At 36.5% G+C, this 18,910-nt stretch overlaps 1 long non-coding RNA gene across 1 annotated transcript in view; it reads right to left on the reverse strand.

Annotated features, from left to right (window-relative positions):
• Window positions 1-9,446: 9,446 nt before the first annotated feature.
• The window catches only part of LOC139707837 (uncharacterized), a 55,445-nt gene continuing 45,981 nt past the window's right edge, over window positions 9,447-18,910 (reverse strand). The window contains exon 6 of the long non-coding RNA XR_011709264.1: window positions 9,447-9,834. This is a non-coding gene — a long non-coding RNA (uncharacterized lncRNA). The remainder of the gene's footprint in view (window positions 9,835-18,910) is intronic.

An 18,910-nucleotide genomic window follows, 5' to 3' on the forward strand; every position in this document is an offset into this window, starting at 1 on the left:
GATGAAAAAGCTGATTGGCTTATTGAACAATTGGGAGGAGCTGAGAATCACTTAAAGAAAATATACACCTTAAAATAAAATGTATTTGATTGGAAGACATTAGAAAGTTCATTCAATTGCCAAACTTTGGATGTAGGTCCAAGCTATGTTCACTTCTCTGTGACATGTATGGGTTGAGTGATGGGAGTTCCACACTCCAGCTGATTGCTTTGTGTGTACTGTAATTATATCAATAAGAACAACTGGCATCAACAAGTTTTTGGAACAAACAGAAGAGACTCTTGGTAAGCAGCCACCCAGTTGCAAGGAGTGACAGTGTTGAGGGAGAGCTAGAACAAAGCCACAAGCCATGAGCTTTCTGGGTGCCCTGACCGATATCAGCATGTTTTCATTAGACGAATTGAGGGTCATGGTTCACCTGGAAGGAGGTTCAAGAGGCTGGCTCAGAGAACATCTACTCTTTTCTTTCTTCTCTATCACCTTACACATACTTGTTCTACCCAGAGAAAAGGAAGACCTGAGGCTTTCAACGTGGTGTCCTTTTAAAACAAAGTTTAAGTGACTGACTACCAGTTAAAACCTTCCTTGCCAATCTCACTCATGACAGAGCCCACCAGCTTCCCCAATGACCAATGTCCTGCTGCAGCTGATTCAACAGTGATATTCAAACTCACCAGGGTCAGAAGGTTGTTCCTCTGCATTCAGGTTGTTAAAGAGACTAATGATATCTGTTTCTACTTTTATTTTTAAAAACTCAGGAGCAATGAATAAAAGGACAAAAGAGTGTGAGAGTCTTCTTATGACTGTCAGATGGGCAATAGCTAGAGGGGAAGGGTGGGGCATGCTTGGGACTTTGTGTGACTTGCTTTAGCACTCCACTCAATACCAGCAGCCTCTAGAGGGGACAGTGTGAGGGTTAGACCACATATGACTATCATTTATTGGATTTTGTGGTGTTTTTGACTTGTTTTGGAAATTTTCAAATTAACAAAATAGCAGAGAGAAAAATTTAAGGAGCCCATATACATCCATTACCAAAGTTCCATAGTTCTTAGTATTTTGCCATATTTGATTTTATCCATTATCAAATTTTTGTGAGGTATTTTAATACAAATCCCAGGCATATGACATTTCTTTCCTGAACATGTCAGAATGCACCCCAAAGGAATAAGAAATTTTTCTTTCTAACCACAATACTGCTATAACTTCTAATCAAATTAATATTAATTCCTTAATATTATCTAGTACCCAATCCATCTTCAAATTTACATAATTATTCCCAACGCCTGATTCTTGCGGTTTATGTCTTTGAATGAGGATCTGATCAAGCCCCACACGTTGACAAGAAAGTTGCACATTGTTTTATACTTGATCATATAGGGCTGTTTATTTCCATGGTAGGCCAGAGGGCCTGTGGAACATCCATGTTGATGTACAGTAAGTTAATTACCTCTTCCAAACGATCATAATTCTGCAAGTGGTAGTTATAGTATATGGAATGTGACTTTTCATTTGATGAAAACACTTGCCACATCCATTTGCTTTGTTTTCTGAGACATGCTTGCAAATAGTGAACAAAAAGCCTTTCTCCTTTTCTTGCCATTTAGAAACAAAACACTAAAATGTATCAGAACAATTCAAAGGAAACATCAAGAATTCACAAAGGTAGGTAATAAAAAAGAATTATGTCATTTTTATGGGGGGGTGGGTACCAGGGATTGAACTCAGGGACACTCAACCACTGAGCCACATCCCCAGCCCTATTTTTGTATTTTATTTAGAGACAGCATCTCACTGAGTTACTCAGAGCCTCACTGTTGCTGAGGGTGGCTTTGAACTCGCGATCCTCCTGCCTCAGTCTTCTGAATCACTGGAATTATAGGCATGTGCCATCACTCCGGACAGTTATGTCTATTTAAAAAAATTTTTTAAGTTGTAGATGAACACAATATCTTTATTTTATTTATTTATTTAATGTGTACTGAGGATTGAACCCAGAGCCTCACATGTGCAAGCGCTCTACCACAGCCCCAGTTGTGTCTATTTTTGATGGCATCATTCATCATGTAAATTTCAGTCTGTGTTCTGATGTTCCTCTGGAACCCTCCAAACATAATGTAGCCTCAAAATTTATTCATCAACAATTCATTTTTGACAATTATTTCAAATTAATTTAATAGCTTGACTCATTTGTCAAAAGCAGATACCAACATCTGTTTCTCTTTTTGGAATAGTATTATGTATTGTATTAAATTAGTATTATAATATCCAGTCGGGAGCTCATCTAAAAGTAAAAACAATAAAATCATTTCTTTGTTATATTTAAGGCAAAACTAAGAATGATTTTTTAAAAGTCTCTTTAGATGCTCAAGAATTTTTATATCACTGAGAAAGGTATTCTCAAGTCAATAGAGGTCGCAAAATTTTCTGGCACGTTTAGTGTAATTATATTGCATGAGAGGCAACCCCTTGCTGGAACAAATGCAACATCCGACCATGCCAGCTGGAATTCCCTGCGGGGAGAATGACATTCTAGGAGCAAGCTGTTCTCAGTGTGAGCTCAGTGCTGCACTATCTGCTTAGGAGCCTCTTCTGGCTCCTGATCAGAGCCAGGGGCCTCTGCTAGGCTCTCACTAAGTGTCCAGGCTCCAGAACCCAGGGCCAAAGTGGATATAGTTGAGGTTAATTTAGCTTCTCCTTAACAAAAACCAAATAAAACCACCAGGCAAAGAAACTGCTGAAAATGCTAAAAAAGGAATGGGAGAAATATATCTTCTATAGGGGTGGGAGGGAAAGGGAGGGAGAAGGGATTCCCCTTCTGGAAGGTGAAAGAAGACCCTCATCATTATACAAAATACATGTATGAAGATGTGAATTTGATGTCAACATACCTTATATACAATCAGAGACATGATAAATTGTGGTAAAAGATGTATTGAGAATTGTAATGCAAAAAATAAAAATTAAATTTTAAAAAAATTAAAAATTAAATAAAAAGAAATACATCTTCTAATCAAATAAGCCAGCCCTATAATGTTGCTATGGATAAAGAGGGCAAGGTCAAAAAGAAATTCCTTGACTAACATTTGAATGGTCCTTTACAGTTCACTAAGAGTTTTAACCCATATTATCTCATTTGATCTTGACCAGGAGGTGAAGTAAGTACATTGAGTCGAGTCTCAGGTTACATGTAAGTAGCCTGCCTAGATTTGGAAGCCAGGGTTCCCTCTGCATGCTGTAGTGCCTTCCAACATGATATATCCAATATGCTCCCAGAACAGCCCCTCAAATCCTCCTTCACTGTACTTATCACACAGAGTTGTAAATATATATGGTTTGCTCTCTTCTCCCATCATTTTCTTATTTCTAATAGCTTGTGGAATCCTTAAGTGTGGGAACCAGGTATTTCATGCCCATGTCCCTACCTTCTGGGCACACACACAGTAGTTACTTTACAAATATGTTTAACTGATGGGTGCATATGGACACCAACACAGAGCTCACCCAGGGCAGAGGCAGAGGGAAGAGTTGGATGAACATTGAGGCATTTCTGAAGTATCTGCATCATTCATTGGATTGTAAGTTCTTTGAGGCCAGTGTCCATGTCTTATTTCAGTTTGTACTTCTCCTGATATGACACATAATAGGTAGTCAACATGCTTTTTAAGAATTCACTTGTACAATCATCATATATATATATATACTGAACACCTGTTTATGTAGGAACCATGGAGGAGATGGAACAGGAGAGCGGTTATCTGCCCGTGTTCCAGCTGGATAAGACAGAGCTGAGCTTTTAGTTCTCTGAATCACTCCAGAAGGCTTCCTGGGGAGAGATTTCCCAAGGGCTTCTTTGGTCAAATGACTGAAATGCATGTAGACTCAAAGTGAATCCAGATTGCTAAAATCCCTTATTTTCCTCATATAATGTAGGCCTCAAGAAATATATTTCTGCTTAATATTTTGATCTGCCAGGCAACAGGTCCTCTGCAGAAAGAGAGGTGGGATGACTCTGGAAATGGAGTTGTGCATCAGGTAATGGCAATTCAACTAGTGCAGACCACATATACAACAGTGGCCCCATACGATTATAATGGAGTTAAAAAATTCTCATCACCCAGTTACCTCACAGCCATCTTAATATTGTAAAACAGCACCTTACTCATGTTAGAGGTGACGCTGGTGTGAACAAATCCAACATGCCACCAGTCCTATAAAAGCAACACATGTAAAAACATGAAAGGGCATATGTGACTCTTAGCTTTATGCGTGTGTGATTTACTCAGCCATGCAGGGCTTGGAAAGGTCCCACACTTGGTTTGTTTTTGTTGTTCCCTTGAAATTTTTCATAATTCTTAAACAAGAGGCTTCAGATGTAATTTTTCACTTAAGTAGCTGAAGATTATGTAGCTATTCCTTACAGCTGCCATAATGGGTACTTCCAGGTGCATTCAGTGGAATTTGTCCTCCTCCTTCTCTTCCTCCTCTTCCCTCTCACCCCACCTCCACCCCGACCCTGTCTCCTCCTCACTCTCTCTTCCTTCATCTTGTGTACTGCCTACCTCTGCATGGAGGGTGACTATTCTTTTAGTCTGGTCACATCACTCTCTGCAGCTAGGAAAGATAACTGCTGGTACCTGGGCTGATGTGACCCCAGTTTAGCACTCCCAACACCCCAGATTCTAATCCCAGAAAAAGACCTTGAGGCAGTGCCTGGCCAGCTGTTCACCAAACCTGCTTCTTTATTCTCCTGGGCTCATAATAGATGGCATTCCCACTCCCCCTTACCTTGGGAGGGCCACTCCATCTTCACTTAAAAAAATCACCTATACTGGTAGCACACAAGCCCTTGAACTCCATCCCTGGCACTGAAAAATCAAATAAATAAAATATTTCTGTTCTTTACCCATGAGTAAAGTTTCGCCCTTTGGGAGGGTGAAAAAAAATGTTTAACTGAACATATAAAATTGTTTGAATTTTTTGGACTGCGGAACATTCTGGATCAGAGTCCAACAAAATGAATCTCCCTCTTAACATCTTTGCAAAACCTTCACCTCTTTGAAGCTACTGTTCATCTATCTGATAAGCTCAGCTGTCTGCTTCCCAGGCTTGTGGGGAGGTTAAAATAAGATCAAATGCTTTGCAAAGTATAAAGGAACTTTCAAATCTAAGATCTTACAGTTGTCTGTGATGATCTTCCCTTCATTTAGAATGAATAACAGGAAGTCAATTGAACACATTCAAGAGTACTTTTCACTTTTCACCCTTCTTCTCCTGGAGTATTCTGACTTGGCTTTAAAATTTTTCTTGAGATCAATTTACCTAATCTTTCAGATCTGTGGTTCCCATGCTTGGCTGCATGTTAGATCACTTAGGAGCCTTCAAATGTCACATAATCCAGGTTGCACCCTAGACTGACTAAATCAGAAACTCAGGATGGAACCCAGGCATTGGTTTTTTAGAAATCTTTCCAGTTAATTCCATTGTACAGCCAAAGCTATAAAAATCATGGTTTTGGATGATGCTTTCTGGAAGACTCAGACAATTCTGTTGTCCTCTCTGAAGCTATATGGATCTAACACATGCCTGAGTGATTTCATCTCAATAAGAAATGAATACTCTCTGGAACTTCTATGATAGCCTCGTGTGATCTCAGACAGATGGTTGCAAGGTTGCGTATCACATAGCTGCCTATCATCTATGATGGATATTTCTCATTTCCTTGGTGGAATTGAGGAGCAGCTTGAAGGTGAGATGAAATTCTGCAAGCCATGCTGCAAATACCATTTTACAGCAACTGCAAAGATGGTGAAGATAATGGGATCTAGGCTGTTTCTTATAAACCTGAGGATTTAGGTTTGTAGAGGATGACAATTATTGGATGTCTACAGTGGACACTATTCATAAGGCAGAGATGAGGGGATAGGGGAGAGACTGAGAAGGTTGAATGCAGCAGGTAGAAGTGACTGACTGGGGATGGGTTGAATAGAACCCTTTCTTCCCTTTCTTCTTGAACATGAAAAGGGACACATATTAGCAATTTGCATGATCTTATGAATTGCCTAGTCAAATATTTTGACTCTTTATCTAATTGAGCTGTTAGTGCTTCATATATTAACCCATTTTTTGTCCCATTGTCCCAGATGTGGAACACCTATAAGAACTTAAAAATAGCCAGGCGCACACCTGTAATCCCAGTGGCTCAGAAGGCTGAGACAGGAGAATTGTGAATTCAAAGCCAGCCTCAGCAATGGTGAGGTGCTTAGCAGCTCAGTGAGACCCTGTCTCTAAATAAAATACAAAACAGGGCTGGGGATGTGGCTCAGTGCCGCGAGCCCCTGAGTTCAATCCCTGGTACCCCTCCCCCCCCAAAAAAAGGACTTAAATATGGTATATTACATAATTATATAATTATATTATAGTACAATAATTATTACATAAGCTATAGATTATTGTTTCCAATGTATTTTAATACACCTGTGTCAGTATCATTGAAATATTTACAGGATTGGGCCTTGATGGGTTAATGTGATGGTTTGGATATGAGATGTCCCCCAAAGCTCATATGTGAGATCATGCAAGAGAATTTAGAGGTGAGCTGATTGGGTTATGAGAGCTTTAACCTACTTGGTATATTAATCCACTGATATAAATTAATTGGCAATATCTTTAGGCAGGTGGGGAGGTGGCTGGAGAAGGTAAGTCACTGGTAAGCAGAGCTCTCTCTGCTACTTGGTTGTCATGTCCTAGGCTGCTTTCCTCTTCCACACCCTGCCACCACGATGTTCTGCCTGACCTTGGGTCCAGAGCAATGGAGATGGACTGAGGCATCTGAAACCATGAGTGCCAAATAAACGTTTTCTCATCTAAAATTGTTCTTGCCAGGTCTTTTGTCACAGAGACTGAAAAGCTGACTAAAATAGTTAAGAATATTAAATGTTAGTTTATTGTATTTATTACAAGGATAAAATGACCTTGACATGTTAAAAGACAGGGTTTTCTTCTTGTCTTATTTCCTTCTTTAGCCAAGGTCTTTGGTGAGGCATCAGCTTCCTGTATATCAGCTTCTGCTGGAGAAAATGGGGAAGACAACAACTTGATAGGAACAAATCAGCACTAGAGCTCAAGTCTTGAAAGGGTAAAGTTTCTAAGCTGCTTCTAAACTGCAAAGCCTGAGTTAAAATGTAAAAGACCGGGCATTGTAAAGTTCCCAAGCTGCAAGGCCTAAGTTAAAAAGTGAAGGACAAGGTATTGTTAAGTTCCTCTGCTACACCCAGAAATTCCTGAGGCAGTTAAGACAACGACCTACTGGCCATTTAGTTGATTAATAGCCTAGGGCCCTGTGCGATCTTGCACGTAGGCATCTCAGGGCCTAAACCAATCAGTTTGAATGTGTACCCCGCTTAGGAGTAACCAATCACCCCCGACTGACCTGTTCCCGACAATGAATGAACTAATCATGTTTAGGAATTGTTGTTTGATTTTCCCGCGGTGTATGATGATTTGTTAAAGGAGACTGTGATGTATGTAAAGTCCCCGCCCTCCCCAAGAAGTGTATTTAAGCAGTGCTCAGCCCCTGCTCTGGGCTCTGGGCTGCTCTCCCTTCTTGAGTGAGCACAGAGCCCCAGCGCGCTGGAATGGATCCCCAATAAATCCCCTTCTGCAATTGCATGAGTCAGTCACTTGGTGGTCTCTTCCTCCGATGCTTTGCCGGACCCTTACAGTCTCTTGATTGTAATCCAGTTTTTTTTTCTACTAAACATATTTAAATTTTTTTTTTTAATTTTCCCTCTTTTGAAATACTCCCTCTCTTGGTTTTTTTTTTTTTAAGATTTTTTTCAGTAAATTTAACGTTTATTCTGGAAAGCATTATCACAATTTGATTCACCATCAGCACTATTTATGTGAGTAAGTAAATAGAAGCTTGAAGTTAGAAAAGAATTCAGAAAGTGATGCACTACTCCAACCGTATCTGGTCATACTGCTTCTGTTACTGTCTCCTCCAGAGGGCATGGCTTCTATTTTAATTTATCTATAAATAACAGAAAAATTTTTGAAATAACTACATTCTAATGCCTACATTTTATTATGCTTTTTGAAGACACCACGATTATCCCATAATTATAAAAATTAATCTTCCAGGAAAAAAGAAAAAAATACATTTGTAAAGGAAGTTGCCTTTATTTCTTTTCTTTTTAAAAAATATTTATTTTTTAGTTTTAAGTAGACACAATATCTTTATTTTATTTTTATGTAGTGCTGAGAATTGAACCCCGTGCCTCACACATGCTAGGCAAGCATGCTATCCACTTGAGCCACATCCCCAGCCTGCCTTTATTTCTTCAGTAAATACAATAATGAAGAACAAACTGTTTTCTCTGCTGGTACAGTTAAGAAATGTCATCACCTCAAACATAAAGAAATAACTTTTTTCATACATAAATACTAGATGCCCAAGACAATATAGGAAGGAATGATGTCTATCAGTTGTTAGCCAAATTATCTCTATAACCAAAGATGCTTAATTTATAATTAAGCATGTACAACCTTATTACAATTTTTCTTTAAGTTAATATCAGTGGGGAAAAAAAACTCCTTTAAGGAATTCTAATCAGTAACAACACTACATTATGTTAATATGTATAACATATTAAAATCTAGCAAAGAATGAGAGTCAAGATTTTTAAATGGTTTGCCTCAATAATAAGGTAATAATATCTCAATTTCTAATTAAAAAAAAAAACTTAGCCCTCTCTTCCATCCTTCACTTTTAACAGGAGTCTATTTTAAAAGTAACTATCATTGGCTACACATTCACCCCAAACTTAAAGGAGGAAAAAGTCCAAGTATTTGTAAAAGTGTCGGAAGCAACACAAAGGCTGCACTGGAACTTCTCCCTGTATTTTTATTTTATAAAACACGATAATTATTTTTAGAGCTAAAAAGTTTTGTTTGGAAACTCCTAACCAGTATCTAAAGTTAAAGTAAAGGAACATTACATCATGTTCTCAAACCAAATTTTATTTGTAATTATGAAAAATCTATAATCCTTTTTTTGAAAAAAAAAAAGATGTTGATGGACTTTTATTTTATTCATTTATTTATATGTGGTGCTGAGAATCGAACCCAGTACCTCACACATGCTAGGTCAGCGCTCTACCACTGAGCCACAACCCCAGCCCCAAAATCTATAATTCTTGTAGAAAGAAATTATATTATTGAGAAATGGAAACATAAAACCTGCTAAGAAAAACTAAAAAAGTATATGGATAAACTTTTACCTTCTTCATGCCATCTGTAAGTCTTCTGCTTTGTGTAGGACTGCAACAAAAGTATTTTCTATTCCTTTATTAGGCATAATATTCAAGAGATCAGACTCATTCTCTTCCTTCTTTTTTTGTAAATTTTGTTTTATCAGTTCTACTTACTTATACATGATAGTAGAATCCATTTTGATAAAATTATACAAACATAGGATATATCTTATTCTAATTAGGACCCCATTTTTGTGGGTGGGTCTCTTCCTTCTTTATAAAGCATTTGAATATGGAATAAGCACTCTGCAACTGCCACAACTGGCTTGGACTTCAGGCTCCCAAGTATTGCATATGGGCCTTCAAAACATAAAATATAATTCCCAGACTCTTTATTGTGTGGTTACAGAGGACATGGATTGGTTTTGAGAGTCTAGACTTGGTGCAAGAGATGTTCGTTTCTTTGAGTTCTTTTATGTTTCTGTTGGTTTCACAGTGCTGAAATTTGCATCCTCATTTGACTAGCTTACACCAAAGTCTGAAGTTTGGAAATCAAAAGGTTCACCTGGTTTCAGCCCCTCTGCAGACAAAAAGTAGATTTGATTAGAATAGATTCATTACTTGCTGTATCTACTTATACTTTTCTTGATACTGACAATAGAAAACATCATTGTGTTAAGACCAGAGCATGTTAAATCTGGAAAAGTAAGTTAGATTAACACTAGAGCTTCAAATTCCCAGCAAATGTCCCTGAAGTAATAATAGAGAATAATGCAGAGAAGGGAAGAAGCTTTAACTCTGTGTAAAGTTCAGTGTCTACTATTATAATTATGGAGGAAAATATTCAAAACTTGGAAATAATTAATTAATTAATTAATTAATTAATTAATGTCATACAATAGCACTGTTTAAGAAGCTGCCAAGCCAGGCACAGTGGCACATACCTGCAATCCCAGTGATTCCGGAAGCTAAGGCAGGAGGATTGCAAGTTTGAGGCCAGCCTCAGCAACTTAGCAAGACCCTTGACAACCCTGTCTCAAAATAAAAAGGGCTGGGGATGTAGCTTAGTGGTAGAGTGCACCTGGGTTCCAACTCCAGTGTTAAAAAAAAAAAAAAAAAAAAAAAAAGTCTGCTAAGCAGTCATTTAATTCTCCAGGGAAGGTAATTCTAACACAGTACTTCCTATGGTTTAAGCTCACATATTTACATAACAAACAACTCTACAGTTAGAGGCTAACTCCAATGAAATAGATGAGTGGGGATAATTTTTTTTTTTTTCTGTTCAGTAGAAAGGATAACCTTAAAGATTCTGGTTTGTCCTCCCCCACAGGACTTGAACCACTTTTGTACCTAATTTAGTGATCTTATCTCAGCACTCCTTTTTTTTCTTCCACTCATTATAAAAACAACAATTTCCAAATTTTTAATATTACCATTTAAACATTTAGATTTTTTTCTTCCTGCTGTTTCCCTCCCTCACTGAGTTAAATAAAACTTTGGTACCTAACCCAATTTTTTAAATCAGAATTATGTTTTTAAAGGATAAGAATTTTGCTTTAAATTGCTGGCCAGAATCGTGCCAGATGGCTATTCCTGGCTTCAAGGGAGGCTAGGAATTGATTTGAAGATTCATTTTTTAATCTTTGTAGGCTGAGAAGGGGGGAAGAATTTTTAAGAGGGCAAACCTGCAGAAACTATCACTAACTGAATGTGGATGTGGTGGTGATGGTAGGCAAGAAAGAGAATTGAGAATGATCTCCAGGTCAGGCTTAGGTACTAAATTTACTTAAAAAAGGAAGACTGAAAGAGAAGCAAGTTTACATTTTATCATTAATAAGCACTGAGAAGTTAAAAGTTTCATTTTAATTTTATTAAAAAAATTTTTTTAGTAGTAGATGGACACAATATCTGTTTACTAATTTATGTTTATGTGGTGCTGTAGATTGAACCCAGTGCCTCATATGTGTGAGGCAAGCGCTCTACCACTGAGCCCCAGCTCTTCATTTTTATTTTTTTGAGAGCACACTCACTGATTGACTCCAACATGTGCAACTATTTGGCTATGGATTTTAAAGGGGGAAAAAAACCCACTTGTAATCATCCAAATCCTTATAATAGTTTTAACTTTGTAGCAAATTTCAGCCTGTCAATTATATAATGGAATGCCCCACCATAATGAAATAATTTACTATAGAGTGATTGCATAGATATTAGATTTATGGTCTCCATGAGTTTTTCAGGAAAAGTTACTTCATTTAGCTTCAGTTTCCTACCAAATGAACACATTTTCAATGTAGGAATTACTTAGAACTTTCAGTAAAAGTGTGTGCTGAACATAAATAAAATGTTTCTTGGCATAAACATACCTTTTTATATGCAATGGTTATTTTGAGATTCTTAACTCTTAAATTGCTATTAGAAACATTCTTATTCCCTTTTTTTCTAGGAAATAAGCCCTCTGTATTTAAACCTATTATCCTACAAATATTAATTACATAATTTGATATGGTTATTATTACTTATTAATAGGATTCTACCTCTTCTACTATTTAACTAGGAGATTGTGTGGCAATAAGGACATCAATCATACAAGGTGGTTTGATGTTATAGCACTATTGTTTATTTATGATTTACCTGAAACTTGAGTATGAAAACTTATTCCAACAAGGGCTGAGGCAGGAGCCTAAGAGTTTGAGGCAACATAGTTGAGACCCTGATTTAATAACAACAAAAAGAAAACTTGTGTGCTGCCAAGTCTACCTGAAATCTACCTATCTTGACCATATTTATTTTTAAGTAATCATCTACTTTGTAAAACTTTAATTTTCTAAAATTTTACTGCCTTAAATTATAGAACTTTGTGCATAGTATTCAAAAACCATTTGGGAGAAGGTTCCAAGATGGCGGGCCCCAAGGGGGCTGCATTCTGTGTCGCTCTGTGACCTGTGATTCAAGTAGTGGAAATACTGTTTCTCTGTGAGTTATTAGAGGACATCCAACAGCTGCTCAAGTGCAGGAATCATGGCTGCTGTGCTCGCGCAGGTCTCCAGGCCTAAGTGTCAGTGCAGGACTCCTGGCCACTCACCCACACAGGACCTCCAGGTGTCTGAGTAGGACCACAGGCATCAGCACCCAAGCAGGAATTCTGCCGCAGCTCCCACGCTGGACACCCAGCCATTGCCCATGTGCAGGACTTCTGGCTGCCACTCCTATGTGGACCCTAATCTACCAACATGAGGCTCCCCCAGTCACCTCCATCTTGTGACACTGCAACCACTGCCATAATCCCATACATGTGGTAGCCTGCACCTGGGGACATGGCAAAGGGTCTGGAAACAGCCACCAGCCACAACACTGCATACCACAGAGCTGTATCTCTGAAAATGCCGCTCAATGCCACCGTTCGACCCCACCCCACCCAACACCCCATCAATTAAAGCAGCTACCTCCATCTTGGGATCATCTTTAGTTGGGGCAACTCCCAGCTTGGGACAACTCCCAGCTTGGGACACCAGCTGGTGCATAGAAGCAATATCAAGGTACCTATAGCCTCCAACTCCCGCCTCTACCCAGTAGCACTAACCCAGCACAGTGTTTGCAGCTACACAGCCAGTCTATAGCTCCCAAACCTGGTCCTGAACTGCCCAAAATAAAACAGCTCTGCAGGAAGGGTGCACACCCCTCAGAGCACAGCACACAAGATCTCTGGTGAGAAAGGTTCCCCATTGGGAAGTAGAAAGGGAGGTGGTGAGATACAGTTTTGAGACTAAATTAGAGACCAGGAATTGTGAAGTCTACAGGTCATATAAGGAGATAAAATGCCCACATCACAAGAGTGGGCCCCAAAGGAGACAGTTGGGATGCAGTCTCCCATCAGAATGGCAAGTGCTTTATCCTGCCTCCAGGAACTCCACCCCCAAGACCAACCCTCCCATACTAATAACCTTCACCATCCTGAGGGTGGAGATACCAGCAAACAACAGACAACCCCACCTATTGGATGAAAAGGGAAGCAGAAAAGATACTGATCTCCAACAAAAACAATCCTTGTATTTTCCTACCAAAAAAAAAAATTTTTTTTTTCTCTTTTCTCTCTCTTCTCCCACTGTCACATTCCCAACATTTGTGAAATCAAGTACTTTTCATGAATTAGTCTACTGAGGACTGGGATGTGTGAATAATATGTTATAGTTGTGTTGTATATTCTCTTATCTCCTATTTTTACATTTTTAATTTTTTTTACTATTTATGTTTGTTTTCTATACTCTATTGTCTTCCCTCTTACTTGTCTCCCCCAAATCACTTTCTCTCTCTTCTCCTGATACTAACCAACCTCTCTATATTCCTCTTTCATGCTTCCTAAGATCTAATAAATCTATATCCTCACCTCCCACCCCACCCCCTCAATATCTCATTCTACACCTCATCCCCAGATCTTTGTCCACCATCTGAAACTGTAGACCCTTTTGCAAACCTACTATTTATATTGTAGATAATAATTGAACTCTCCATTTCTGTATATTGTGACAAAACCGAAATGTCTTAATAGCAGCTATTTGGTTTAAGGTAGTATATAGTTTGTATTGAGATCTATTAATATTGTTCTGCCCCTTAAAGGAAAGGTATTGGAACCTTGCAGGGACACTATAAGCCTATAGGGTAAAAACTGTAATTCCTCAGATCCACAGTGCTAGAAAGGAAGATACAAACAACATGAAAAAACAAGAGAAGAAAGTGCCCCAAACAAACCAAGATACTACTTTATTAGGATCTATGGCCAGCACAACAGAAGAAATTACAGAGAAGGTGTTCAGGATGTACACAATTAAAATGTTCTGTGAATTAAAGGATAATATAAGAAAGCAAATACAGGCAGCAAAAGATCAATTCAATAAAGAACTACATAAGCAAATATAGGAAGCAAAAGATTATTTCAATAGGGAGATAGAGTTTCTAAAAAAAAACAAAAAACAAGCAGAAATCCTTGAAATGAAAGAAACAATAAACCAAATTAAAAACTCAACAGAAAGCACCACCATCAGATTAGATAATTTGGAAGACAGGACCTTAGACAATGAAGACAAAATATATAATCTTGAAAAGAATGTTGACCACACAGTGAAGATGGTAAGAAACCATGAGCAGAACATTCAAGAATTATGGGATAACATAAAAAAACACAAAATTTAAGAGTTATTGGGATAGAGGAAGGAATAGAGTTCCAAACCAAAGGAATGAATAATCTATATAATGAAATAATATCAGAAAATTTTCCAAACATGAAGAATGAATTGGAAAATCAAATACAGGAGGCTTACAGGATACCAAATGTACAAAATTACAACAGATCCTCACCAAGGCACATTATACTAAAAATGCCTAGCATACAGAATAAAGAGAAAAATTTAAAAGCCATAGAGAAAGGAATCAGATTACATATAGGTGGTAACCAATTATGTTATCTGCAGATTTTTCAGCCCAGACCCTGAAAGCTAGAAGCACCTGTAACAACATATACTAAGCTCTGAAAGAAAATGGATGCCAACCAAGAATCTTATATAGAGCAAAATTAAGCTTTAGATTGATGATGAAATAAAAACAAAATGATAAACAAAAGTTAAAAGAATTTACAACTAGAAAGACTGCACTACAGAACATCCTTGGCAAAATATTCTAGGAGAAAGAAATGAAAATCAGCAAAGGGAGGTATTACACTAAAGGGAAAACCAATCAAAGGAGAAACCAAGTCATATTAAATACCAAAAATAAACAAAAATGACTGGGAATAAAAATCCTGTCTCAATAATAACCCTGAATGTTAATGGCCTAAACTCACCAATCAAAAGACATAGACTGGCAGATTAGATTTAAAAAAAAAAAAAAAGACCAAACAATATCATGTCTCCAAAAAAATCATCTCATAGGAAAAGACAGCCACAGACTGAAGGTGAAAGGTTGGTAAAAAAATATACCACTCACATGGACTGCGAAAACAAGCAAGAGTTTCCATCATCATATCAAATAAAGTAGACTTCAAGCCAAAGTTAATCAAAAGGGATAAAGGAGGATATTTTATACTGCTTAAGGGAATCATATGTCAAAAAGACATAACAATTATAAATATATATGTCCAAACAATGGAGCATATACATTCATCAAACAAATTCTTCTCAAGTTCAGGATGCTGGGTGACTTTAACACACCCTTTCACCACTGGATAGCTCTTCCAAACAAAAGCTGAACAAAGAAACTATAGAACTCAATAATACAATCAATAACTTAGACTTAACAGATTTTATATATATATATATATATATATATAATCAATTCGATAAAGAACTACATAAGCAAATACAGGAAGCAAAAGATTATTTCAATAGGGAGATAGTGTTTCTAAAAACACTATATATATATATATATATATATATATATATATATATATATGGCTATTTTATATATATATATATATGTATAGCTATTTTTTATATATATAGGTGTTATATATATATAACCAGACACATGAAAAATTATGCTGTATATGCATAATATAAATTGAAATGCATTTTTCTGTCATATATAACCAATTAGAATAAAAATAAATAAATAATAAGTAAATCAAAACAAAATTAAGGTAGGATAAATGTTCTCATAAAAGAAACTTACCCCATCTTCAGAAACCACTCATACAATATGAAAGTCAATGGGGAAAAAAAAGGAACTAAAAAATCTTAACACCAAAAAAATAAATAACCCAATCATTTTATATATATATATATATATATATATATATATATATATATATATATATATACATACACACACACACACACATATATTTCATCCATCAATGAGTGAATATACTTTTTTCTCAGCAGTACATGGATCATTCTCTAAAACAGAACATATATTATGCCACAAAGCAACTCTTTTTTTTTTTATGTGGTGCTGGGGATTGAACCCAGGGCCTTCTGCATGTGAGGCACAAAGCAACTCTTACCAAATATAAAAAAGTAGAACTACTACCCTGCATTCTATCAGATCATAATGGAATGAAATTAGAAATCAATGATAAAATAATAAATAGAAGCTACTCCAACATCTGGAATCTAAATAATATGCTATTGAATGAACAATGGGTTGCAAAAGACATCAAAGAGGAGATTAAAAAATTCTTAGAGGTAAATGAGAACATTGATACAACATATCAAAATCTCTTGGACACTCTGAAGGCAGTACTAAGAGCAAAGTTCATTGCATGGAGTTTATTCTTTAAAAGAAGAAAAAGTCAACAAATAAATGACCTAACATTACACCTCAAAGCCCTAGAAAAAGAAGAACAAATCGACACCAAAAGCAGTAGAAGACAGGAAATAATTAAAATCAGAGCTGAAATAAATGAAATTGAAACAATTTAAAAAATTGACAAAAAAATATGGTTTTTTGAAAAAATAAAGAAAATTGATAAACCCTTAGCCATGCTAATGAAGAGAAGGAGAGAGAAAACTCAGATTACTAATATCCATGATGAAAAAGGAAATATCACAATGGACACTACAGAAATACAGAAGATAATTACAAATTATTTTGAAAATTTGTACTCCAATAGAGTAGAAAATATTGAAGGCATCGACAAATTTCTAGAGTCCTATGATTTGCCGAAACTGAATCAGGATGATATACACAATTTAAACAGATCAATTTTAAGCAATGAAATAGAAGATGGCATCAGAAACCTAACAACCAAGAAAAGCCCAGGACCAGATGGATACACAGCTGAGTTCTACAAGACCTTCAAAGGAGAATTAATACCAATACTCCTCAAATTATTTCATGAAATAGAAAAAGAGGGAACACTTCCAAACTCATTTTATGAGGCCAATATCATGCTGATTCTAAAACATCAAAGAAAGAAAACTTCAGACCAATATTTCTAATGAATATAGATGCAAAAATTCTCAATAAAGTTCTGTCAAATTGAATATAAAAGAATGTCAAAAAGATAGTGCACCATGATTAAGTGAGGTTCATCCCAGGGATGTTGGTTCAACATATGGAAATCAATAAATGTAACTTATCACATCAGTAGATTTAAACATAAGAATCATATGATCATCTCAATCAATGAAGAAAAAGCATTCAACAAAATACAGCACCCCTTCATGTTCAAAACACTAGAAAAATGAGGGATAACAGAAACATATTTCAACATTGCAAAAGCCATCTATGCTAAGCCCAAGGCCAACATTATTCTAAATGGAGAAAACCTGAAAGCATTACCTCTAAAAACTGGAACAAGACAGGGATGCCCTCTTTTACCACTTCTATTTAACATAGTTCTTGAAACTCTAGCCAGAGCAATTAGACAGACAAAAGAAATTAAAGGGATACTGATAGGAAAAGAAGAACTCAAACTATCACTATTAGCCAAGGACATGATTCCATACCTAGAGAAGCCAAAAAATTCTACCAGAAAACTTCTAGAACTAATAAATGAATTCAAGCAAAGTAGCAGGATATAAAATAAACACCCATAAATCAAAGGCATTTTTGTATACCAGTGACAAATCCTCTGAAAGAGAAACTAGGAAAATTATACCCCATTTATAATAGTCTCAAAAAAAAATACTTGGGAATTAACTTAACATAAGAGGTGAAGGAACTCTACAATGAAAAGTACAGAACACTAAAGAAAGAAATTAAAGAAGACCTTAGAAGATGAAAAGATCTCCCTTGTTCTTGGATAGGCAGAATTAATATTGTCAAAATGACCATAATACCAAAAGCTCTCTACAGATTTAATACAATTCTAATCAAAATCCCAATGACGTTTCTCATAGAAATAAAAAAAAGCAGTTATGAACTTCATCTGAAAAAATAAGAAGCTCAGAATAGTAATCCTTAGCAAGAAGAGTGAAGCAAGTGGCATCACTATACTAGACCTTAAACTATACTACAGAACAATAGTAACAAAACAGCATGGTACTGGCACCAAAATAGACTTGTAGACCAATGGTACAGAGTAGAGGACACTGAGACACATGCACATAAATACAGTTATCTCATATAGACAAAGGTGCCAAAAACCTATATTGGAGAAAAAAAAAGCCCCTTCAACAAATGGTTCTAGGAAAACTGGAACTCCATATGCAACAAAATAAAATTAAGTCCCTATCTCTTACCATGCACAAAACTCAACTCAAAGTGTATCAAGGACCTAGGAATTAAACCAGATAGAAGAAATAGGAGAAAAAGTAGGCCCAAATATTCATCATGTCATTATATCATCATGTGCCTAATAGAAGAAAAAGTAGGCCTAAATATTCATTATGTCAGATTAGGCCCCAACTTCCTTAATAAGACTCTATAGTACAATAAATAAAATCAAGAATCAATAAACGGGATGGATTCAAACTAAAAAGCTTCTTCTCAGCAATAGAAACAATCAGTGAGGTGAATAGAGAACCTACAGAATGGGAGCAAATTTTCACCACATGCACATCAGATAGAGCACTAATCTCTAGGATATATAAAGAACTCAAAAATCTTGGGCATGGGGGTAGGAAAGATGGTGGAATGAGATGAACACCATTATCCTAAGTACATATATGAAGGCAAGAATGGTGTGACTCTACTTTGTGTACAACCAGACACATGAA

This window comes from Marmota flaviventris, chromosome 12 (assembly GCF_047511675.1).
Source record: "Marmota flaviventris isolate mMarFla1 chromosome 12, mMarFla1.hap1, whole genome shotgun sequence".
Taxonomy (NCBI): Eukaryota; Metazoa; Chordata; class Mammalia; order Rodentia; family Sciuridae; genus Marmota; species Marmota flaviventris.